This window comes from Microcebus murinus, unplaced genomic scaffold (assembly GCF_040939455.1).
Source record: "Microcebus murinus isolate Inina unplaced genomic scaffold, M.murinus_Inina_mat1.0 scaf014_hap2_Mmur4.0, whole genome shotgun sequence".
Taxonomy (NCBI): Eukaryota; Metazoa; Chordata; class Mammalia; order Primates; family Cheirogaleidae; genus Microcebus; species Microcebus murinus.
Genome location: NW_027438960.1, coordinates 124318 through 147028, shown reverse-complemented (window position 1 = coordinate 147028; position 22711 = coordinate 124318). Strand labels below are relative to the sequence as shown.

The 22711-nt window shown below is 63.9% G+C and overlaps 7 non-coding genes across 7 annotated transcripts; all 7 read right to left on the bottom strand.

Moving 5' to 3' along the window:
- Positions 1-1013: 1013 nt before the first annotated feature.
- Positions 1014-1132, bottom strand: LOC142867319 (5S ribosomal RNA). The gene has a single exon (XR_012916951.1). It is a non-coding gene; the product is annotated as a 5S ribosomal RNA (ribosomal RNA).
- A 3449-nt stretch (positions 1133-4581) lies between these two features.
- Positions 4582-4700, bottom strand: LOC142867318 (5S ribosomal RNA). The gene has a single exon (XR_012916950.1). It is a non-coding gene; the product is annotated as a 5S ribosomal RNA (ribosomal RNA).
- A 3434-nt stretch (positions 4701-8134) lies between these two features.
- Positions 8135-8253, bottom strand: LOC142867317 (5S ribosomal RNA). Its single transcript, XR_012916949.1, has one exon. It is a non-coding gene; the product is annotated as a 5S ribosomal RNA (ribosomal RNA).
- Positions 8254-11704: 3451 nt separating this feature from the next.
- On the bottom strand, positions 11705-11823 carry LOC142867316 (5S ribosomal RNA). Its single transcript, XR_012916948.1, has one exon. It is a non-coding gene; the product is annotated as a 5S ribosomal RNA (ribosomal RNA).
- A 3446-nt stretch (positions 11824-15269) lies between these two features.
- Positions 15270-15388, bottom strand: LOC142867315 (5S ribosomal RNA). The gene has a single exon (XR_012916947.1). It is a non-coding gene; the product is annotated as a 5S ribosomal RNA (ribosomal RNA).
- A 3445-nt stretch (positions 15389-18833) lies between these two features.
- On the bottom strand, positions 18834-18952 carry LOC142867314 (5S ribosomal RNA). The gene has a single exon (XR_012916946.1). It is a non-coding gene; the product is annotated as a 5S ribosomal RNA (ribosomal RNA).
- Positions 18953-22392: 3440 nt separating this feature from the next.
- On the bottom strand, positions 22393-22511 carry LOC142867312 (5S ribosomal RNA). Its single transcript, XR_012916944.1, has one exon. It is a non-coding gene; the product is annotated as a 5S ribosomal RNA (ribosomal RNA).
- Positions 22512-22711: the final 200 nt, after the last annotated feature.

Here is a 22711-nt window from a genome sequence, read left to right as displayed (position 1 = left end):
CCCATCCATCCAGGAGTGCATCAATAAAATGTGGCGCGTGGACACCACGGAGTGCCATTCGGCTGTGAGGAGCAGCGGTGAGAGGGCACCTCTCGTGTTCTCCTGGCCAGAGCTGGAACCCGTTCCAGTAAGCCAGATATCCCAAGAACGGACACACGAGCACCACGTGAGCGCGCTCACCAGCAAATTGGTACGAACGGATGGACACCTAAGTGGACGGAGAGGAATCACCTTCATCGGGTGGGTGTCGGGCGGGTGGGGGGAGGGGAGGGGCATACACCTCCATTAGGAATGGGGTGGGTGCGCACCCACTGGGGGATGGGCGCACTTGAAGCTCTGACCCGAGGGGGGAGGCTTGGAGAGGGCAACGCACCCGACCCTAACATTGGTACCCCCACAATACGCTGGAGCAACATGAGAGGTATATGAATAAGAACACAGGGGGGAGGGGGGCACGGGCAACACATGTCACCTGAATACTTGTACTCCCATCATCTGCTTGAAAAGAGAGAGAAAAGAAAATGCAATAATAGAGGTAAGAGACACTTTTTAAAAATCATGAATCCGAAGAGAAAAGTAAAAGGAGGCCTGTGGAGCAGGTCTGGGTGTGACTCCGGATCCCCCAACATCAGGTGCCACCACCAAAGATTCCTGCGTGTAGCCCATAGAACCCCAAAAGCAACGGGACGAGTTCTGGTCACATACTCCCTCAAAATGACATCCTGGCCTTCTTCTGGAACTCCCTCCCCTCTCAGACTCTCAAGGTTTCCTCCAGCGTGTCGGTTCCCACAGAGCAGACCTTTGGTCTGAGACCTGACAGTCCAGATGCCACGCATGCTGCCGCGTGGCGGCGGTGTCGCGGCTTGGGACAAGAGGAGGCCCCACGGTGCGGGCTGGGGCGCCAGGCACCGCTGCGGGCGCTGAGGGTTGGGGTCACCCCCACCCCGGGCCGCCGCCGCGCTCCCAGAAAGGGGACAGAACAAGAGGCAAAAAAAAAATAAATAAAAAGCAGCAGCCTGTGGCACCCGGTATTCCCAGGCGGTCTCCCATCCAAGTACTAACCAGGCCCGACCCTGCTTAGCTTCCGAGACCAGACGAGATCGGGGGCGTTCAGGGTGGTGTGGCCCTAGACGGCGGCGGAGGGCGCCCCTGCCCCGCTCAAGAAGCCGAGCCTCTCTGCGCTTTCCCGCCGCCTCCCGCCCCAGGCCCCGCGCCGGGCCGGGCCGGGCCTGTTGAGTTCGCCGGCCGGGTCCCGCGGGCTCCCAGGGACGGGGGTGATGGGCGGGGCGGGGCGGGGCGGGGCGGGGGGCTGTCTCTCTATACACACACACACACACTCACACTCACTCACACTCACACAAGATGCGCCTCCACGGCTGGACTCGCCAAGGTGGAGCCCTCCCAGCCCCCCTCGTCTCCTCGCCCGGCCTCCTTCACCTACCCGCTGCCCACCCCCAGCGCGTCGCCGCCGCTGACTGCGCACGCGCGCGCGGGTCGCTCGCCCTTTGACCCCAGCCAGGGGCCGCCCTCCCCCACAACCCCTTTCAGCTGCGCCCCCCCCCCCGCCCTGTGGGTGGGCTGCCGCCTATTCCCCCGGGCCAGGGCTGGGGCACAGCCAGTGTATGGGGCGTCTCCCTCTGGGGATGTGTCCCATGGGTGGGGTGGGGTGCCGTGGTTTGTGGGGCGCTGAAGAAATCAGTCCCCTCCATCTCCTTCCTCTGGAAAACGCCCAAGCCCGTGGAGAACTGCGGGCACCGCTTCGTGGGGGCCGGGACCCTCCTCTGTGTCCTCCTGTGGCCCAGTCCAAGGGGCCTGGGCCTGGCCGGGGCTGCATTGGACCCCGACCACCCTGGCGTGTGGACTCGCTAAAAATCGGCCATTAGATATTGGATTCCAGCTTCCTTGAGGTCATTTCACTAATGAGTGCACCGGAAAGAGTTTCCTAATCCATCTGTGAGGGTGGCAACTGAAAGAGAATTTGAAAGCTGACAGAATAGGCGAGGGAAGGCATAGGAGATTTCCACACCCAGCAAGGAAGACTTTCCCGAAATGGAAGAAAGAAAGGAGCAAACAGAGACACCGGTAGCCCGCCCGGAAAAGAGTCTGCCCCTTAGAGAAAGCACCCTGACCAGGTTCACCCGTGGGTGGGTGGCGAGCTAGCGGCATTCAGAAGAGCGAGGCCCGCAGTCTGTGCGGAAGACACCTGCACTCGGGGGTGTGTGGCGGCGCGATTCACAAGCAGCTCCAGATGTTAAGCCAAGGAGAAGCCAGGGAGTTCCCAACGCCCCAGGTGTCCTCAGCCCAGGACTGGGTGCTGTGGGAATGCGAAGCCCGGCTCCTTGTCTCAGAGCGGGGTTCCCAGGAGGATCAGGCTGAAGCTGGGACTTGGCCTCAAAGTGTCCCCTCGCATGGCCACCCCCTTCCCCTTCCTGCTCCTCTACTCCTGGTGCCCCTCCATCCAGGGGCCAGACCTTAAAGAGTCACCGCAAGAGAATCCTGGTCCCAAAGGAGCCTTCTGGGGGACCGGTGCTGAGAGAGGCTGTGGGCATGGCCCGCTGGGGCTCTGCCCGACCCAGGGCTGAGAGGTGCAACCTCCCAGCTCTGGGTCCCTGCAGGAAGTGTTGGCAAGCACGGGGCCAGTCCTCCAAAGGCCCAGGTGCAGGGAGCCCAGGCCAAGCAGCCTGTGGAAGAAGCCACTTGCCGTGCCACCCCGGGAACAGGACTGCAGGCCCCGGCCCTTCCCACCTCCTCCTCCTCCTCCTCCTCCCCCCCGGCCCCCCCCCCCCCCCCCCGCGACATGGCACAGGGCTCAGAGACACCTCAGACTCTTGCTACCCAAAGTGCAAAGGGCATCAGTTGCTCCTCCAACCCCCCCCCCGCCCAGCAGACCACATTGTCCAGCCAGCCCCCGGGCCTCCCTGGGGTGCCCAGCACAAAAGTGCAGACACCCACCGGACCCTCAATCTCAGCTTTCGGATGTTTTCGCCACTCTAAGGACCCGCAGGCCAGCTGGGCCTTCGGGCAGGACAGAGAGCCCCGGAATCCGACGTGGAGAGCTGCGTGTACGTCCCCATCAGGAGGCGGTCCCCACCTCCGCGGCTCTCCCCTTGCGGGGAGCGGCAGCCCAGCCGCCCAGCCGGCAGCCGCAGGGCCTCAGGGAAGACACCAGGCTGGGCCCCCGCGGCACAGCGGGGGCACGTCCCCCGCACTCACGCGACTTAGGGACGGCTGCTGGAGACTGCTGCGGCCACCCTGCTGCCGGGTTTCTGGAGGGCTTCCTGGAAGCAGCGTCCACACCAAGCCCTTGGAAGGCCCAGGCGACGGAGGAGCCGGTCAGGCAGGGGCCGAGGACGGTGAGAGGCCGGGCGGGAAGGAGCATGTCAGGCAGGGGCAGAGGACGGTGACAGGCCGGGCGGGGAGGAGCCGGTCAGGCGGGGGCCCAGGACAGTGACGGGCCTGGCCGGGGAGGAGTGCGTCAGGCAGGGGCAGAGGAGACGGGCTGGGTAAGGGTTAGGGTGACAGTTAGGGCACAATTCACAATCGCAAAGACGTGGAAGCGACCCGAGTGCCCATCCATCCAGGAGTGCATCAATAAAATGTGGCGCGTGGACACCACGGAGTGCCATTCGGCTGTGAGGAGCAGCGGTGAGAGGGCACCTCTCGTGTTCTCCTGGCCAGAGCTGGAACCCGTTCCAGTAAGCCAGATATCCCAAGAACGGACACACGAGCACCACGTGAGCGCGCTCACCAGCAAATTGGTACGAACGGATGGACACCTAAGTGGACGGAGAGGAATCACCTTCATCGGGTGGGTGTCGGGCGGGTGGGGGGAGGGGAGGGGCATACACCTCCATTAGGAATGGGGTGGGTGCGCACCCACTGGGGGATGGGCGCACTTGAAGCTCTGACCCGAGGGGGGAGGCTTGGAGAGGGCAACGCACCCGACCCTAACATTGGTACCCCCACAATACGCTGGAGCAACATGAGAGGTATATGAATAAGAACACAGGGGGGAGGGGGGCACGGGCAACACATGTCACCTGAATACTTGTACTCCCATCATCTGCTTGAAAAGAGAGAGAAAAGAAAATGCAATAATAGAGGTAAGAGACACTTTTTAAAAATCATGAATCCGAAGAGAAAAGTAAAAGGAGGCCTGTGGAGCAGGTCTGGGTGTGACTCCGGATCCCCCAACATCAGGTGCCACCACCAAAGATTCCTGCGTGTAGCCCATAGAACCCCAAAAGCAACGGGACGAGTTCTGGTCACATACTCCCTCAAAATGACATCCTGGCCTTCTTCTGGAACTCCCTCCCCTCTCAGACTCTCAAGGTTTCCTCCAGCGTGTCGGTTCCCACAGAGCAGACCTTTGGTCTGAGACCTGACAGTCCAGATGCCACGCATGCTGCCGCGTGGCGGCGGTGTCGCGGCTTGGGACAAGAGGAGGCCCCACGGTGCGGGCTGGGGCGCCAGGCACCGCTGCGGGCGCTGAGGGTTGGGGTCACCCCCACCCCGGGCCGCCGCCGCGCTCCCAGAAAGGGGACAGAACAAGAGGCAAAAAAAAAATAAATAAAAAGCAGCAGCCTGTGGCACCCGGTATTCCCAGGCGGTCTCCCATCCAAGTACTAACCAGGCCCGACCCTGCTTAGCTTCCGAGACCAGACGAGATCGGGGGCGTTCAGGGTGGTGTGGCCCTAGACGGCGGCGGAGGGCGCCCCTGCCCCGCTCAAGAAGCCGAGCCTCTCTGCGCTTTCCCGCCGCCTCCCGCCCCAGGCCCCGCGCCGGGCCGGGCCGGGCCTGTTGAGTTCGCCGGCCGGGTCCCGCGGGCTCCCAGGGACGGGGGTGATGGGCGGGGCGGGGCGGGGCGGGGCGGGGGGCTGTCTCTCTATACACACACACACACACTCACACTCACTCACACTCACACAAGATGCGCCTCCACGGCTGGACTCGCCAAGGTGGAGCCCTCCCAGCCCCCCTCGTCTCCTCGCCCGGCCTCCTTCACCTACCCGCTGCCCACCCCCAGCGCGTCGCCGCCGCTGACTGCGCACGCGCGCGCGGGTCGCTCGCCCTTTGACCCCAGCCAGGGGCCGCCCTCCCCCACAACCCCTTTCAGCTGCGCCCCCCCCCCCGCCCTGTGGGTGGGCTGCCGCCTATTCCCCCGGGCCAGGGCTGGGGCACAGCCAGTGTATGGGGCGTCTCCCTCTGGGGATGTGTCCCATGGGTGGGGTGGGGTGCCGTGGTTTGTGGGGCGCTGAAGAAATCAGTCCCCTCCATCTCCTTCCTCTGGAAAACGCCCAAGCCCGTGGAGAACTGCGGGCACCGCTTCGTGGGGGCCGGGACCCTCCTCTGTGTCCTCCTGTGGCCCAGTCCAAGGGGCCTGGGCCTGGCCGGGGCTGCATTGGACCCCGACCACCCTGGCGTGTGGACTCGCTAAAAATCGGCCATTAGATATTGGATTCCAGCTTCCTTGAGGTCATTTCACTAATGAGTGCACCGGAAAGAGTTTCCTAATCCATCTGTGAGGGTGGCAACTGAAAGAGAATTTGAAAGCTGACAGAATAGGCGAGGGAAGGCATAGGAGATTTCCACACCCAGCAAGGAAGACTTTCCCGAAATGGAAGAAAGAAAGGAGCAAACAGAGACACCGGTAGCCCGCCCGGAAAAGAGTCTGCCCCTTAGAGAAAGCACCCTGACCAGGTTCACCCGTGGGTGGGTGGCGAGCTAGCGGCATTCAGAAGAGCGAGGCCCGCAGTCTGTGCGGAAGACACCTGCACTCGGGGGTGTGTGGCGGCGCGATTCACAAGCAGCTCCAGATGTTAAGCCAAGGAGAAGCCAGGGAGTTCCCAACGCCCCAGGTGTCCTCAGCCCAGGACTGGGTGCTGTGGGAATGCGAAGCCCGGCTCCTTGTCTCAGAGCGGGGTTCCCAGGAGGATCAGGCTGAAGCTGGGACTTGGCCTCAAAGTGTCCCCTCGCATGGCCACCCCCTTCCCCTTCCTGCTCCTCTACTCCTGGTGCCCCTCCATCCAGGGGCCAGACCTTAAAGAGTCACCGCAAGAGAATCCTGGTCCCAAAGGAGCCTTCTGGGGGACCGGTGCTGAGAGAGGCTGTGGGCATGGCCCGCTGGGGCTCTGCCCGACCCAGGGCTGAGAGGTGCAACCTCCCAGCTCTGGGTCCCTGCAGGAAGTGTTGGCAAGCACGGGGCCAGTCCTCCAAAGGCCCAGGTGCAGGGAGCCCAGGCCAAGCAGCCTGTGGAAGAAGCCACTTGCCGTGCCACCCCGGGAACAGGACTGCAGGCCCCGGCCCTTCCCACCTCCTCCTCCTCCTCCTCCTCGCCCCCGGCCCCCCCCCCCGCGACATGGCACAGGGCTCAGAGACACCTCAGACTCTTGCTACCCAAAGTGCAAAGGGCATCAGTTGCTCCTCCAACCCCCCCCCCGCCCAGCAGACCACATTGTCCAGCCAGCCCCCGGGCCTCCCTGGGGTGCCCAGCACAAAAGTGCAGACACCCACCGGACCCTCAATCTCAGCTTTCGGATGTTTTCGCCACTCTAAGGACCCGCAGGCCAGCTGGGCCTTCGGGCAGGACAGAGAGCCCCGGAATCCGACGTGGAGAGCTGCGTGTACGTCCCCATCAGGAGGCGGTCCCCACCTCCGCGGCTCTCCCCTTGCGGGGAGCGGCAGCCCAGCCGGCAGCCGCAGGGCCTCAGGGAAGACACCAGGCTGGGCCCCCGCGGCACAGCGGGGGCACGTCCCCCGCACTCACGCGACTTAGGGACGGCTGCTGGAGACTGCTGCGGCCACCCTGCTGCCGGGTTTCTGGAGGGCTTCCTGGAAGCAGCGTCCACACCAAGCCCTTGGAAGGCCCAGGTGACGGAGGAGCCGGTCAGGCAGGGGCCGAGGACGGTGAGAGGCCGGGCGGGAAGGAGCATGTCAGGCAGGGGCAGAGGACGGTGACAGGCCGGGCGGGGAGGAGCCGGTCAGGCGGGGGCCCAGGACAGTGACGGGCCTGGCCGGGGAGGAGTGCGTCAGGCAGGGGCAGAGGAGACGGGCTGGGTAAGGGTTAGGGTGACAGTTAGGGCACAATTCACAATCGCAAAGACGTGGAAGCGACCCGAGTGCCCATCCATCCAGGAGTGCATCAATAAAATGTGGCGCGTGGACACCACGGAGTGCCATTCGGCTGTGAGGAGCAGCGGTGAGAGGGCACCTCTCGTGTTCTCCTGGCCAGAGCTGGAACCCGTTCCAGTAAGCCAGGTATCCCAAGAACGGACACACGAGCACCACGTGAGCGCGCTCACCAGCAAATTGGTACGAACGGATGGACACCTAAGTGGACGGAGAGGAATCACCTTCATCGGGTGGGTGTCGGGCGGGTGGGGGGAGGGGAGGGGCATACACCTCCATTAGGAATGGGGTGGGTGCGCACCCACTGGGGGATGGGCGCACTTGAAGCTCTGACCCGAGGGGGGAGGCTTGGAGAGGGCAACGCACCCGACCCTAACATTGGTACCCCCACAATACGCTGGAGCAACATGAGAGGTATATGAATAAGAACACAGGGGGGAGGGGGGCACGGGCAACACATGTCACCTGAATACTTGTACTCCCATCATCTGCTTGAAAAGAGAGAGAAAAGAAAATGCAATAATAGAGGTAAGAGACACTTTTTAAAAATCATGAATCCGAAGAGAAAAGTAAAAGGAGGCCTGTGGAGCAGGTCTGGGTGTGACTCCGGATCCCCCAACATCAGGTGCCACCACCAAAGATTCCTGCGTGTAGCCCATAGAACCCCAAAAGCAACGGGACGAGTTCTGGTCACATACTCCCTCAAAATGACATCCTGGCCTTCTTCTGGAACTCCCTCCCCTCTCAGACTCTCAAGGTTTCCTCCAGCGTGTCGGTTCCCACAGAGCAGACCTTTGGTCTGAGACCTGACAGTCCAGATGCCACGCATGCTGCCGCGTGGCGGCGGTGTCGCGGCTTGGGACAAGAGGAGGCCCCACGGTGCGGGCTGGGGCGCCAGGCACCGCTGCGGGCGCTGAGGGTTGGGGTCACCCCCACCCCGGGCCGCCGCCGCGCTCCCAGAAAGGGGACAGAACAAGAGGCAAAAAAAAAATAAATAAAAAGCAGCAGCCTGTGGCACCCGGTATTCCCAGGCGGTCTCCCATCCAAGTACTAACCAGGCCCGACCCTGCTTAGCTTCCGAGACCAGACGAGATCGGGGGCGTTCAGGGTGGTGTGGCCCTAGACGGCGGCGGAGGGCGCCCCTGCCCCGCTCAAGAAGCCGAGCCTCTCTGCGCTTTCCCGCCGCCTCCCGCCCCAGGCCCCGCGCCGGGCCGGGCCGGGCCTGTTGAGTTCGCCGGCCGGGTCCCGCGGGCTCCCAGGGACGGGGGTGATGGGCGGGGCGGGGCGGGGCGGGGCGGGGGGCTGTCTCTCTATACACACACACACACACACTCACACTCACTCACACTCACACAAGATGCGCCTCCACGGCTGGACTCGCCAAGGTGGAGCCCTCCCAGCCCCCCTCGTCTCCTCGCCCGGCCTCCTTCACCTACCCGCTGCCCACCCCCAGCGCGTCGCCGCCGCTGACTGCGCACGCGCGCGCGGGTCGCTCGCCCTTTGACCCCAGCCAGGGGCCGCCCTCCCCCACAACCCCTTTCAGCTGCGCCCCCCCCCCCGCCCTGTGGGTGGGCTGCCGCCTATTCCCCCGGGCCAGGGCTGGGGCACAGCCAGTGTATGGGGCGTCTCCCTCTGGGGATGTGTCCCATGGGTGGGGTGGGGTGCCGTGGTTTGTGGGGCGCTGAAGAAATCAGTCCCCTCCATCTCCTTCCTCTGGAAAACGCCCAAGCCCGTGGAGAACTGCGGGCACCGCTTCGTGGGGGCCGGGACCCTCCTCTGTGTCCTCCTGTGGCCCAGTCCAAGGGGCCTGGGCCTGGCCGGGGCTGCATTGGACCCCGACCACCCTGGCGTGTGGACTCGCTAAAAATCGGCCATTAGATATTGGATTCCAGCTTCCTTGAGGTCATTTCACTAATGAGTGCACCGGAAAGAGTTTCCTAATCCATCTGTGAGGGTGGCAACTGAAAGAGAATTTGAAAGCTGACAGAATAGGCGAGGGAAGGCATAGGAGATTTCCACACCCAGCAAGGAAGACTTTCCCGAAATGGAAGAAAGAAAGGAGCAAACAGAGACACCGGTAGCCCGCCCGGAAAAGAGTCTGCCCCTTAGAGAAAGCACCCTGACCAGGTTCACCCGTGGGTGGGTGGCGAGCTAGCGGCATTCAGAAGAGCGAGGCCCGCAGTCTGTGCGGAAGACACCTGCACTCGGGGGTGTGTGGCGGCGCGATTCACAAGCAGCTCCAGATGTTAAGCCAAGGAGAAGCCAGGGAGTTCCCAACGCCCCAGGTGTCCTCAGCCCAGGACTGGGTGCTGTGGGAATGCGAAGCCCGGCTCCTTGTCTCAGAGCGGGGTTCCCAGGAGGATCAGGCTGAAGCTGGGACTTGGCCTCAAAGTGTCCCCTCGCATGGCCACCCCCTTCCCCTTCCTGCTCCTCTACTCCTGGTGCCCCTCCATCCAGGGGCCAGACCTTAAAGAGTCACCGCAAGAGAATCCTGGTCCCAAAGGAGCCTTCTGGGGGACCGGTGCTGAGAGAGGCTGTGGGCATGGCCCGCTGGGGCTCTGCCCGACCCAGGGCTGAGAGGTGCAACCTCCCAGCTCTGGGTCCCTGCAGGAAGTGTTGGCAAGCACGGGGCCAGTCCTCCAAAGGCCCAGGTGCAGGGAGCCCAGGCCAAGCAGCCTGTGGAAGAAGCCACTTGCCGTGCCACCCCGGGAACAGGACTGCAGGCCCCGGCCCTTCCCACCTCCTCCTCCTCCTCCTCCTCCCCCCCGCCCCCCCCCCCCCCCCCCCGCGACATGGCACAGGGCTCAGAGACACCTCAGACTCTTGCTACCCAAAGTGCAAAGGGCATCAGTTGCTCCTCCAACCCCCCCCCCGCCCAGCAGACCACATTGTCCAGCCAGCCCCCGGGCCTCCCTGGGGTGCCCAGCACAAAAGTGCAGACACCCACCGGACCCTCAATCTCAGCTTTCGGATGTTTTCGCCACTCTAAGGACCCGCAGGCCAGCTGGGCCTTCGGGCAGGACAGAGAGCCCCGGAATCCGACGTGGAGAGCTGCGTGTACGTCCCCATCAGGAGGCGGTCCCCACCTCCGCGGCTCTCCCCTTGCGGGGAGCGGCAGCCCAGCCGCCCAGCCGGCAGCCGCAGGGCCTCAGGGAAGACACCAGGCTGGGCCCCCGCGGCACAGCGGGGGCACGTCCCCCGCACTCACGCGACTTAGGGACGGCTGCTGGAGACTGCTGCGGCCACCCTGCTGCCGGGTTTCTGGAGGGCTTCCTGGAAGCAGCGTCCACACCAAGCCCTTGGAAGGCCCAGGCGACGGAGGAGCCGGTCAGGCAGGGGCCGAGGACGGTGAGAGGCCGGGCGGGAAGGAGCATGTCAGGCAGGGGCAGAGGACGGTGACAGGCCGGGCGGGGAGGAGCCGGTCAGGCGGGGGCCCAGGACAGTGACGGGCCTGGCCGGGGAGGAGTGCGTCAGGCAGGGGCAGAGGAGACGGGCTGGGTAAGGGTTAGGGTGACAGTTAGGGCACAATTCACAATCGCAAAGACGTGGAAGCGACCCGAGTGCCCATCCATCCAGGAGTGCATCAATAAAATGTGGCGCGTGGACACCACGGAGTGCCATTCGGCTGTGAGGAGCAGCGGTGAGAGGGCACCTCTCGTGTTCTCCTGGCCAGAGCTGGAACCCGTTCCAGTAAGCCAGGTATCCCAAGAACGGACACACGAGCACCACGTGAGCGCGCTCACCAGCAAATTGGTACGAACGGATGGACACCTAAGTGGACGGAGAGGAATCACCTTCATCGGGTGGGTGTCGGGCGGGTGGGGGGAGGGGAGGGGCATACACCTCCATTAGGAATGGGGTGGGTGCGCACCCACTGGGGGATGGGCGCACTTGAAGCTCTGACCCGAGGGGGGAGGCTTGGAGAGGGCAACGCACCCGACCCTAACATTGGTACCCCCACAATACGCTGGAGCAACATGAGAGGTATATGAATAAGAACACAGGGGGGAGGGGGGCACGGGCAACACATGTCACCTGAATACTTGTACTCCCATCATCTGCTTGAAAAGAGAGAGAAAAGAAAATGCAATAATAGAGGTAAGAGACACTTTTTAAAAATCATGAATCCGAAGAGAAAAGTAAAAGGAGGCCTGTGGAGCAGGTCTGGGTGTGACTCCGGATCCCCCAACATCAGGTGCCACCACCAAAGATTCCTGCGTGTAGCCCATAGAACCCCAAAAGCAACGGGACGAGTTCTGGTCACATACTCCCTCAAAATGACATCCTGGCCTTCTTCTGGAACTCCCTCCCCTCTCAGACTCTCAAGGTTTCCTCCAGCGTGTCGGTTCCCACAGAGCAGACCTTTGGTCTGAGACCTGACAGTCCAGATGCCACGCATGCTGCCGCGTGGCGGCGGTGTCGCGGCTTGGGACAAGAGGAGGCCCCACGGTGCGGGCTGGGGCGCCAGGCACCGCTGCGGGCGCTGAGGGTTGGGGTCACCCCCACCCCGGGCCGCCGCCGCGCTCCCAGAAAGGGGACAGAACAAGAGGCAAAAAAAAAATAAATAAAAAGCAGCAGCCTGTGGCACCCGGTATTCCCAGGCGGTCTCCCATCCAAGTACTAACCAGGCCCGACCCTGCTTAGCTTCCGAGACCAGACGAGATCGGGGGCGTTCAGGGTGGTGTGGCCCTAGACGGCGGCGGAGGGCGCCCCTGCCCCGCTCAAGAAGCCGAGCCTCTCTGCGCTTTCCCGCCGCCTCCCGCCCCAGGCCCCGCGCCGGGCCGGGCCGGGCCTGTTGAGTTCGCCGGCCGGGTCCCGCGGGCTCCCAGGGACGGGGGTGATGGGCGGGGCGGGGCGGGGCGGGGCGGGGGGCTGTCTCTCTATACACACACACACACACTCACACTCACTCACACTCACACAAGATGCGCCTCCACGGCTGGACTCGCCAAGGTGGAGCCCTCCCAGCCCCCCTCGTCTCCTCGCCCGGCCTCCTTCACCTACCCGCTGCCCACCCCCAGCGCGTCGCCGCCGCTGACTGCGCACGCGCGCGCGGGTCGCTCGCCCTTTGACCCCAGCCAGGGGCCGCCCTCCCCCACAACCCCTTTCAGCTGCGCCCCCCCCCCCGCCCTGTGGGTGGGCTGCCGCCTATTCCCCCGGGCCAGGGCTGGGGCACAGCCAGTGTATGGGGCGTCTCCCTCTGGGGATGTGTCCCATGGGTGGGGTGGGGTGCCGTGGTTTGTGGGGCGCTGAAGAAATCAGTCCCCTCCATCTCCTTCCTCTGGAAAACGCCCAAGCCCGTGGAGAACTGCGGGCACCGCTTCGTGGGGGCCGGGACCCTCCTCTGTGTCCTCCTGTGGCCCAGTCCAAGGGGCCTGGGCCTGGCCGGGGCTGCATTGGACCCCGACCACCCTGGCGTGTGGACTCGCTAAAAATCGGCCATTAGATATTGGATTCCAGCTTCCTTGAGGTCATTTCACTAATGAGTGCACCGGAAAGAGTTTCCTAATCCATCTGTGAGGGTGGCAACTGAAAGAGAATTTGAAAGCTGACAGAATAGGCGAGGGAAGGCATAGGAGATTTCCACACCCAGCAAGGAAGACTTTCCCGAAATGGAAGAAAGAAAGGAGCAAACAGAGACACCGGTAGCCCGCCCGGAAAAGAGTCTGCCCCTTAGAGAAAGCACCCTGACCAGGTTCACCCGTGGGTGGGTGGCGAGCTAGCGGCATTCAGAAGAGCGAGGCCCGCAGTCTGTGCGGAAGACACCTGCACTCGGGGGTGTGTGGCGGCGCGATTCACAAGCAGCTCCAGATGTTAAGCCAAGGAGAAGCCAGGGAGTTCCCAACGCCCCAGGTGTCCTCAGCCCAGGACTGGGTGCTGTGGGAATGCGAAGCCCGGCTCCTTGTCTCAGAGCGGGGTTCCCAGGAGGATCAGGCTGAAGCTGGGACTTGGCCTCAAAGTGTCCCCTCGCATGGCCACCCCCTTCCCCTTCCTGCTCCTCTACTCCTGGTGCCCCTCCATCCAGGGGCCAGACCTTAAAGAGTCACCGCAAGAGAATCCTGGTCCCAAAGGAGCCTTCTGGGGGACCGGTGCTGAGAGAGGCTGTGGGCATGGCCCGCTGGGGCTCTGCCCGACCCAGGGCTGAGAGGTGCAACCTCCCAGCTCTGGGTCCCTGCAGGAAGTGTTGGCAAGCACGGGGCCAGTCCTCCAAAGGCCCAGGTGCAGGGAGCCCAGGCCAAGCAGCCTGTGGAAGAAGCCACTTGCCGTGCCACCCCGGGAACAGGACTGCAGGCCCCGGCCCTTCCCACCTCCTCCTCCTCCTCCTCCTCCCCCCCGCCCCCCCCCCCCCCCCGCGACATGGCACAGGGCTCAGAGACACCTCAGACTCTTGCTACCCAAAGTGCAAAGGGCATCAGTTGCTCCTCCAACCCCCCCCCCGCCCAGCAGACCACATTGTCCAGCCAGCCCCCGGGCCTCCCTGGGGTGCCCAGCACAAAAGTGCAGACACCCACCGGACCCTCAATCTCAGCTTTCGGATGTTTTCGCCACTCTAAGGACCCGCAGGCCAGCTGGGCCTTCGGGCAGGACAGAGAGCCCCGGAATCCGACGTGGAGAGCTGCGTGTACGTCCCCATCAGGAGGCGGTCCCCACCTCCGCGGCTCTCCCCTTGCGGGGAGCGGCAGCCCAGCCGCCCAGCCGGCAGCCGCAGGGCCTCAGGGAAGACACCAGGCTGGGCCCCCGCGGCACAGCGGGGGCACGTCCCCCGCACTCACGCGACTTAGGGACGGCTGCTGGAGACTGCTGCGGCCACCCTGCTGCCGGGTTTCTGGAGGGCTTCCTGGAAGCAGCGTCCACACCAAGCCCTTGGAAGGCCCAGGCGACGGAGGAGCCGGTCAGGCAGGGGCCGAGGACGGTGAGAGGCCGGGCGGGAAGGAGCATGTCAGGCAGGGGCAGAGGACGGTGACAGGCCGGGCGGGGAGGAGCCGGTCAGGCGGGGGCCCAGGACAGTGACGGGCCTGGCCGGGGAGGAGTGCGTCAGGCAGGGGCAGAGGAGACGGGCTGGGTAAGGGTTAGGGTGACAGTTAGGGCACAATTCACAATCGCAAAGACGTGGAAGCGACCCGAGTGCCCATCCATCCAGGAGTGCATCAATAAAATGTGGCGCGTGGACACCACGGAGTGCCATTCGGCTGTGAGGAGCAGCGGTGAGAGGGCACCTCTCGTGTTCTCCTGGCCAGAGCTGGAACCCGTTCCAGTAAGCCAGGTATCCCAAGAACGGACACACGAGCACCACGTGAGCGCGCTCACCAGCAAATTGGTACGAACGGATGGACACCTAAGTGGACGGAGAGGAATCACCTTCATCGGGTGGGTGTCGGGCGGGTGGGGGGAGGGGAGGGGCATACACCTCCATTAGGAATGGGGTGGGTGCGCACCCACTGGGGGATGGGCGCACTTGAAGCTCTGACCCGAGGGGGGAGGCTTGGAGAGGGCAACGCACCCGACCCTAACATTGGTACCCCCACAATACGCTGGAGCAACATGAGAGGTATATGAATAAGAACACAGGGGGGAGGGGGGCACGGGCAACACATGTCACCTGAATACTTGTACTCCCATCATCTGCTTGAAAAGAGAGAGAAAAGAAAATGCAATAATAGAGGTAAGAGACACTTTTTAAAAATCATGAATCCGAAGAGAAAAGTAAAAGGAGGCCTGTGGAGCAGGTCTGGGTGTGACTCCGGATCCCCCAACATCAGGTGCCACCACCAAAGATTCCTGCGTGTAGCCCATAGAACCCCAAAAGCAACGGGACGAGTTCTGGTCACATACTCCCTCAAAATGACATCCTGGCCTTCTTCTGGAACTCCCTCCCCTCTCAGACTCTCAAGGTTTCCTCCAGCGTGTCGGTTCCCACAGAGCAGACCTTTGGTCTGAGACCTGACAGTCCAGATGCCACGCATGCTGCCGCGTGGCGGCGGTGTCGCGGCTTGGGACAAGAGGAGGCCCCACGGTGCGGGCTGGGGCGCCAGGCACCGCTGCGGGCGCTGAGGGTTGGGGTCACCCCCACCCCGGGCCGCCGCCGCGCTCCCAGAAAGGGGACAGAACAAGAGGCAAAAAAAAAATAAATAAAAAGCAGCAGCCTGTGGCACCCGGTATTCCCAGGCGGTCTCCCATCCAAGTACTAACCAGGCCCGACCCTGCTTAGCTTCCGAGACCAGACGAGATCGGGGGCGTTCAGGGTGGTGTGGCCCTAGACGGCGGCGGAGGGCGCCCCTGCCCCGCTCAAGAAGCCGAGCCTCTCTGCGCTTTCCCGCCGCCTCCCGCCCCAGGCCCCGCGCCGGGCCGGGCCGGGCCTGTTGAGTTCGCCGGCCGGGTCCCGCGGGCTCCCAGGGACGGGGGTGATGGGCGGGGCGGGGCGGGGCGGGGCGGGGGGCTGTCTCTCTATACACACACACACACACTCACACTCACTCACACTCACACAAGATGCGCCTCCACGGCTGGACTCGCCAAGGTGGAGCCCTCCCAGCCCCCCTCGTCTCCTCGCCCGGCCTCCTTCACCTACCCGCTGCCCACCCCCAGCGCGTCGCCGCCGCTGACTGCGCACGCGCGCGCGGGTCGCTCGCCCTTTGACCCCAGCCAGGGGCCGCCCTCCCCCACAACCCCTTTCAGCTGCGCCCCCCCCCCCGCCCTGTGGGTGGGCTGCCGCCTATTCCCCCGGGCCAGGGCTGGGGCACAGCCAGTGTATGGGGCGTCTCCCTCTGGGGATGTGTCCCATGGGTGGGGTGGGGTGCCGTGGTTTGTGGGGCGCTGAAGAAATCAGTCCCCTCCATCTCCTTCCTCTGGAAAACGCCCAAGCCCGTGGAGAACTGCGGGCACCGCTTCGTGGGGGCCGGGACCCTCCTCTGTGTCCTCCTGTGGCCCAGTCCAAGGGGCCTGGGCCTGGCCGGGGCTGCATTGGACCCCGACCACCCTGGCGTGTGGACTCGCTAAAAATCGGCCATTAGATATTGGATTCCAGCTTCCTTGAGGTCATTTCACTAATGAGTGCACCGGAAAGAGTTTCCTAATCCATCTGTGAGGGTGGCAACTGAAAGAGAATTTGAAAGCTGACAGAATAGGCGAGGGAAGGCATAGGAGATTTCCACACCCAGCAAGGAAGACTTTCCCGAAATGGAAGAAAGAAAGGAGCAAACAGAGACACCGGTAGCCCGCCCGGAAAAGAGTCTGCCCCTTAGAGAAAGCACCCTGACCAGGTTCACCCGTGGGTGGGTGGCGAGCTAGCGGCATTCAGAAGAGCGAGGCCCGCAGTCTGTGCGGAAGACACCTGCACTCGGGGGTGTGTGGCGGCGCGATTCACAAGCAGCTCCAGATGTTAAGCCAAGGAGAAGCCAGGGAGTTCCCAACGCCCCAGGTGTCCTCAGCCCAGGACTGGGTGCTGTGGGAATGCGAAGCCCGGCTCCTTGTCTCAGAGCGGGGTTCCCAGGAGGATCAGGCTGAAGCTGGGACTTGGCCTCAAAGTGTCCCCTCGCATGGCCACCCCCTTCCCCTTCCTGCTCCTCTACTCCTGGTGCCCCTCCATCCAGGGGCCAGACCTTAAAGAGTCACCGCAAGAGAATCCTGGTCCCAAAGGAGCCTTCTGGGGGACCGGTGCTGAGAGAGGCTGTGGGCATGGCCCGCTGGGGCTCTGCCCGACCCAGGGCTGAGAGGTGCAACCTCCCAGCTCTGGGTCCCTGCAGGAAGTGTTGGCAAGCACGGGGCCAGTCCTCCAAAGGCCCAGGTGCAGGGAGCCCAGGCCAAGCAGCCTGTGGAAGAAGCCACTTGCCGTGCCACCCCGGGAACAGGACTGCAGGCCCCGGCCCTTCCCACCTCCTCCTCCTCCTCCTCCTCCCCCCCGCCCCCCCCCCCCCCCCGCGACATGGCACAGGGCTCAGAGACACCTCAGACTCTTGCTACCCAAAGTGCAAAGGGCATCAGTTGCTCCTCCAACCCCCCCCCGCCCAGCAGACCACATTGTCCAGCCAGCCCCCGGGCCTCCCTGGGGTGCCCAGCACAAAAGTGCAGACACCCACCGGACCCTCAATCTCAGCTTTCGGATGTTTTCGCCACTCTAAGGACCCGCAGGCCAGCTGGGCCTTCGGGCAGGACAGAGAGCCCCGGAATCCGACGTGGAGAGCTGCGTGTACGTCCCCATCAGGAGGCGGTCCCCACCTCCGCGGCTCTCCCCTTGCGGGGAGCGGCAGCCCAGCCGCCCAGCCGGCAGCCGCAGGGCCTCAGGGAAGACACCAGGCTGGGCCCCCGCGGCACAGCGGGGGCACGTCCCCCGCACTCACGCGACTTAGGGACGGCTGCTGGAGACTGCTGCGGCCACCCTGCTGCCGGGTTTCTGGAGGGCTTCCTGGAAGCAGCGTCCACACCAAGCCCTTGGAAGGCCCAGGCGACGGAGGAGCCGGTCAGGCAGGGGCCGAGGACGGTGAGAGGCCGGGCGGGAAGGAGCATGTCAGGCAGGGGCAGAGGACGGTGACAGGCCGGGCGGGGAGGAGCCGGTCAGGCGGGGGCCCAGGACAGTGACGGGCCTGGCCGGGGAGGAGTGCGTCAGGCAGGGGCAGAGGAGACGGGCTGGGTAAGGGTTAGGGTGACAGTTAGGGCACAATTCACAATCGCAAAGACGTGGAAGCGACCCGAGTGCCCATCCATCCAGGAGTGCATCAATAAAATGTGGCGCGTGGACACCACGGAGTGCCATTCGGCTGTGAGGAGCAGCGGTGAGAGGGCACCTCTCGTGTTCTCCTGGCCAGAGCTGGAACCCGTTCCAGTAAGCCAGGTATCCCAAGAACGGACACACGAGCACCACGTGAGCGCGCTCACCAGCAAATTGGTACGAACGGATGGACACCTAAGTGGACGGAGAGGAATCACCTTCATCGGGTGGGTGTCGGGCGGGTGGGGGGAGGGGAGGGGCATACACCTCCATTAGGAATGGGGTGGGTGCGCACCCACTGGGGGATGGGCGCACTTGAAGCTCTGACCCGAGGGGGGAGGCTTGGAGAGGGCAACGCACCCGACCCTAACATTGGTACCCCCACAATACGCTGGAGCAACATGAGAGGTATATGAATAAGAACACAGGGGGGAGGGGGGCACGGGCAACACATGTCACCTGAATACTTGTACTCCCATCATCTGCTTGAAAAGAGAGAGAAAAGAAAATGCAATAATAGAGGTAAGAGACACTTTTTAAAAATCATGAATCCGAAGAGAAAAGTAAAAGGAGGCCTGTGGAGCAGGTCTGGGTGTGACTCCGGATCCCCCAACATCAGGTGCCACCACCAAAGATTCCTGCGTGTAGCCCATAGAACCCCAAAAGCAACGGGACGAGTTCTGGTCACATACTCCCTCAAAATGACATCCTGGCCTTCTTCTGGAACTCCCTCCCCTCTCAGACTCTCAAGGTTTCCTCCAGCGTGTCGGTTCCCACAGAGCAGACCTTTGGTCTGAGACCTGACAGTCCAGATGCCACGCATGCTGCCGCGTGGCGGCGGTGTCGCGGCTTGGGACAAGAGGAGGCCCCACGGTGCGGGCTGGGGCGCCAGGCACCGCTGCGGGCGCTGAGGGTTGGGGTCACCCCCACCCCGGGCCGCCGCCGCGCTCCCAGAAAGGGGACAGAACAAGAGGCAAAAAAAAAATAAATAAAAAGCAGCAGCCTGTGGCACCCGGTATTCCCAGGCGGTCTCCCATCCAAGTACTAACCAGGCCCGACCCTGCTTAGCTTCCGAGACCAGACGAGATCGGGGGCGTTCAGGGTGGTGTGGCCCTAGACGGCGGCGGAGGGCGCCCCTGCCCCGCTCAAGAAGCCGAGCCTCTCTGCGCTTTCCCGCCGCCTCCCGCCCCAGGCCCCGCGCCGGGCCGGGCCGGGCCTGTTGAGTTCGCCGGCCGGGTCCCGCGGGCTCCCAGGGACGGGGGTGATGGGCGGGGCGGGGCGGGGCGGGGCGGGGGGCTGTCTCTCTATACACACACACACACACTCACACTCACTCACACTCACACAAGATGCGCCTCCACGGCTGGACTCGCCAAGGTGGAGCCCTCCCAGCCCCCCTCGTCTCCTCGCCCGGCCTCCTTCACCTACCCGCTGCCCACCCCCAGCGCGTCGCCGCCGCTGACTGCGCACGCGCGCGCGGGTCGCTCGCCCTTTGACCCCAGCCAGGGGCCGCCCTCCCCCACAACCCCTTTCAGCTGCGCCCCCCCCCCCCGCCCTGTGGGTGGGCTGCCGCCTATTCCCCCGGGCCAGGGCTGGGGCACAGCCAGTGTATGGGGCGTCTCCCTCTGGGGATGTGTCCCATGGGTGGGGTGGGGTGCCGTGGTTTGTGGGGCGCTGAAGAAATCAGTCCCCTCCATCTCCTTCCTCTGGAAAACGCCCAAGCCCGTGGAGAACTGCGGGCACCGCTTCGTGGGGGCCGGGACCCTCCTCTGTGTCCTCCTGTGGCCCAGTCCAAGGGGCCTGGGCCTGGCCGGGGCTGCATTGGACCCCGACCACCCTGGCGTGTGGACTCGCTAAAAATCGGCCATTAGATATTGGATTCCAGCTTCCTTGAGGTCATTTCACTAATGAGTGCACCGGAAAGAGTTTCCTAATCCATCTGTGAGGGTGGCAACTGAAAGAGAATTTGAAAGCTGACAGAATAGGCGAGGGAAGGCATAGGAGATTTCCACACCCAGCAAGGAAGACTTTCCCGAAATGGAAGAAAGAAAGGAGCAAACAGAGACACCGGTAGCCCGCCCGGAAAAGAGTCTGCCCCTTAGAGAAAGCACCCTGACCAGGTTCACCCGTGGGTGGGTGGCGAGCTAGCGGCATTCAGAAGAGCGAGGCCCGCAGTCTGTGCGGAAGACACCTGCACTCGGGGGTGTGTGGCGGCGCGATTCACAAGCAGCTCCAGATGTTAAGCCAAGGAGAAGCCAGGGAGTTCCCAACGCCCCAGGTGTCCTCAGCCCAGGACTGGGTGCTGTGGGAATGCGAAGCCCGGCTCCTTGTCTCAGAGCGGGGTTCCCAGGAGGATCAGGCTGAAGCTGGGACTTGGCCTCAAAGTGTCCCCTCGCATGGCCACCCCCTTCCCCTTCCTGCTCCTCTACTCCTGGTGCCCCTCCATCCAGGGGCCAGACCTTAAAGAGTCACCGCAAGAGAATCCTGGTCCCAAAGGAGCCTTCTGGGGGACCGGTGCTGAGAGAGGCTGTGGGCATGGCCCGCTGGGGCTCTGCCCGACCCAGGGCTGAGAGGTGCAACCTCCCAGCTCTGGGTCCCTGCAGGAAGTGTTGGCAAGCACGGGGCCAGTCCTCCAAAGGCCCAGGTGCAGGGAGCCCAGGCCAAGTAGCCTGTGGAAGAAGCCACTTGCCGTGCCACCCCGGGAACAGGACTGCAGGCCCCGGCCCTTCCCACCTCCTCCTCCTCCTCCTCCTCCCCCCCGGCCCCCCCCCCCCCCCGCGACATGGCACAGGGCTCAGAGACACCTCAGACTCTTGCTACCCAAAGTGCAAAGGGCATCAGTTGCTCCTCCAACCCCCCCCCCCGCCCAGCAGACCACATTGTCCAGCCAGCCCCCGGGCCTCCCTGGGGTGCCCAGCACAAAAGTGCAGACACCCACCGGACCCTCAATCTCAGCTTTCGGATGTTTTCGCCACTCTAAGGACCCGCAGGCCAGCTGGGCCTTCGGGCAGGACAGAGAGCCCCGGAATCCGACGTGGAGAGCTGCGTGTACGTCCCCATCAGGAGGCGGTCCCCACCTCCGCGGCTCTCCCCTTGCGGGGAGCGGCAGCCCAGCCGGCAGCCGCAGGGCCTCAGGGAAGACACCAGGCTGGGCCCCCGCGGCACAGCGGGGGCACGTCCCCCGCACTCACGCGACTTAGGGACGGCTGCTGGAGACTGCTGCGGCCACCCTGCTGCCGGGTTTCTGGAGGGCTTCCTGGAAGCAGCGTCCACACCAAGCCCTTGGAAGGCCCAGGCGACGGAGGAGCCGGTCAGGCAGGGGCCGAGGACGGTGAGAGGCCGGGCGGGAAGGAGCATGTCAGGCAGGGGCAGAGGACGGTGACAGGCCGGGCGGGGAGGAGCCGGTCAGGCGGGGGCCCAGGACAGTGACGGGCCTGGCCGGGGAGGAGTGCGTCAGGCAGGGGCAGAGGAGACGGGCTGGGTAAGGGTTAGGGTGACAGTTAGGGCACAATTCACAATCGCAAAGACGTGGAAGCGACCCGAGTGCCCATCCATCCAGGAGTGCATCAATAAAATGTGGCGCGTGGACACCACGGAGTGCCATTCGGCTGTGAGGAGCAGCGGTGAGAGGGCACCTCTCGTGTTCTCCTGGCCAGAGCTGGAACCCGTTCCAGTAAGCCAGGTATCCCAAGAACGGACACACGAGCACCACGTGAGCGCGCTCACCAGCAAATTGGTACGAACGGATGGACACCTAAGTGGACGGAGAGGAATCACCTTCATCGGGTGGGTGTCGGGCGGGTGGGGGGAGGGGAGGGGCATACACCTCCATTAGGAATGGGGTGGGTGCGCACCCACTGGGGGATGGGCGCACTTGAAGCTCTGACCCGAGGGGGGAGGCTTGGAGAGGGCAACGCACCCGACCCTAACATTGGTACCCCCACAATACGCTGGAGCAACATGAGAGGTATATGAATAAGAACACAGGGGGGAGGGGGGCACGGGCAACACATGTCACCTGAATACTTGTACTCCCATCATCTGCTTGAAAAGAGAGAGAAAAGAAAATGCAATAATAGAGGTAAGAGACACTTTTTAAAAATCATGAATCCGAAGAGAAAAGTAAAAGGAGGCCTGTGGAGCAGGTCTGGGTGTGACTCCGGATCCCCCAACATCAGGTGCCACCACCAAAGATTCCTGCGTGTAGCCCATAGAACCCCAAAAGCAACGGGACGAGTTCTGGTCACATACTCCCTCAAAATGACATCCTGGCCTTCTTCTGGAACTCCCTCCCCTCTCAGACTCTCAAGGTTTCCTCCAGCGTGTCGGTTCCCACAGAGCAGACCTTTGGTCTGAGACCTGACAGTCCAGATGCCACGCATGCTGCCGCGTGGCGGCGGTGTCGCGGCTTGGGACAAGAGGAGGCCCCACGGTGCGGGCTGGGGCGCCAGGCACCGCTGCGGGCGCTGAGGGTTGGGGTCACCCCCACCCCGGGCCGCCGCCGCGCTCCCAGAAAGGGGACAGAACAAGAGGCAAAAAAAAAATAAATAAAAAGCAGCAGCCTGTGGCACCCGGTATTCCCAGGCGGTCTCCCATCCAAGTACTAACCAGGCCCGACCCTGCTTAGCTTCCGAGACCAGACGAGATCGGGGGCGTTCAGGGTGGTGTGGCCCTAGACGGCGGCGGAGGGCGCCCCTGCCCCGCTCAAGAAGCCGAGCCTCTCTGCGCTTTCCCGCCGCCTCCCGCCCCAGGCCCCGCGCCGGGCCGGGCCGGGCCTGTTGAGTTCGCCGGCCGGGTCCCGCGGGCTCCCAGGGACGGGGGTGATGGGCGGGGCGGGGCGGGGCGGGGCGGGGGGCTGTCTCTCTATACACACACACA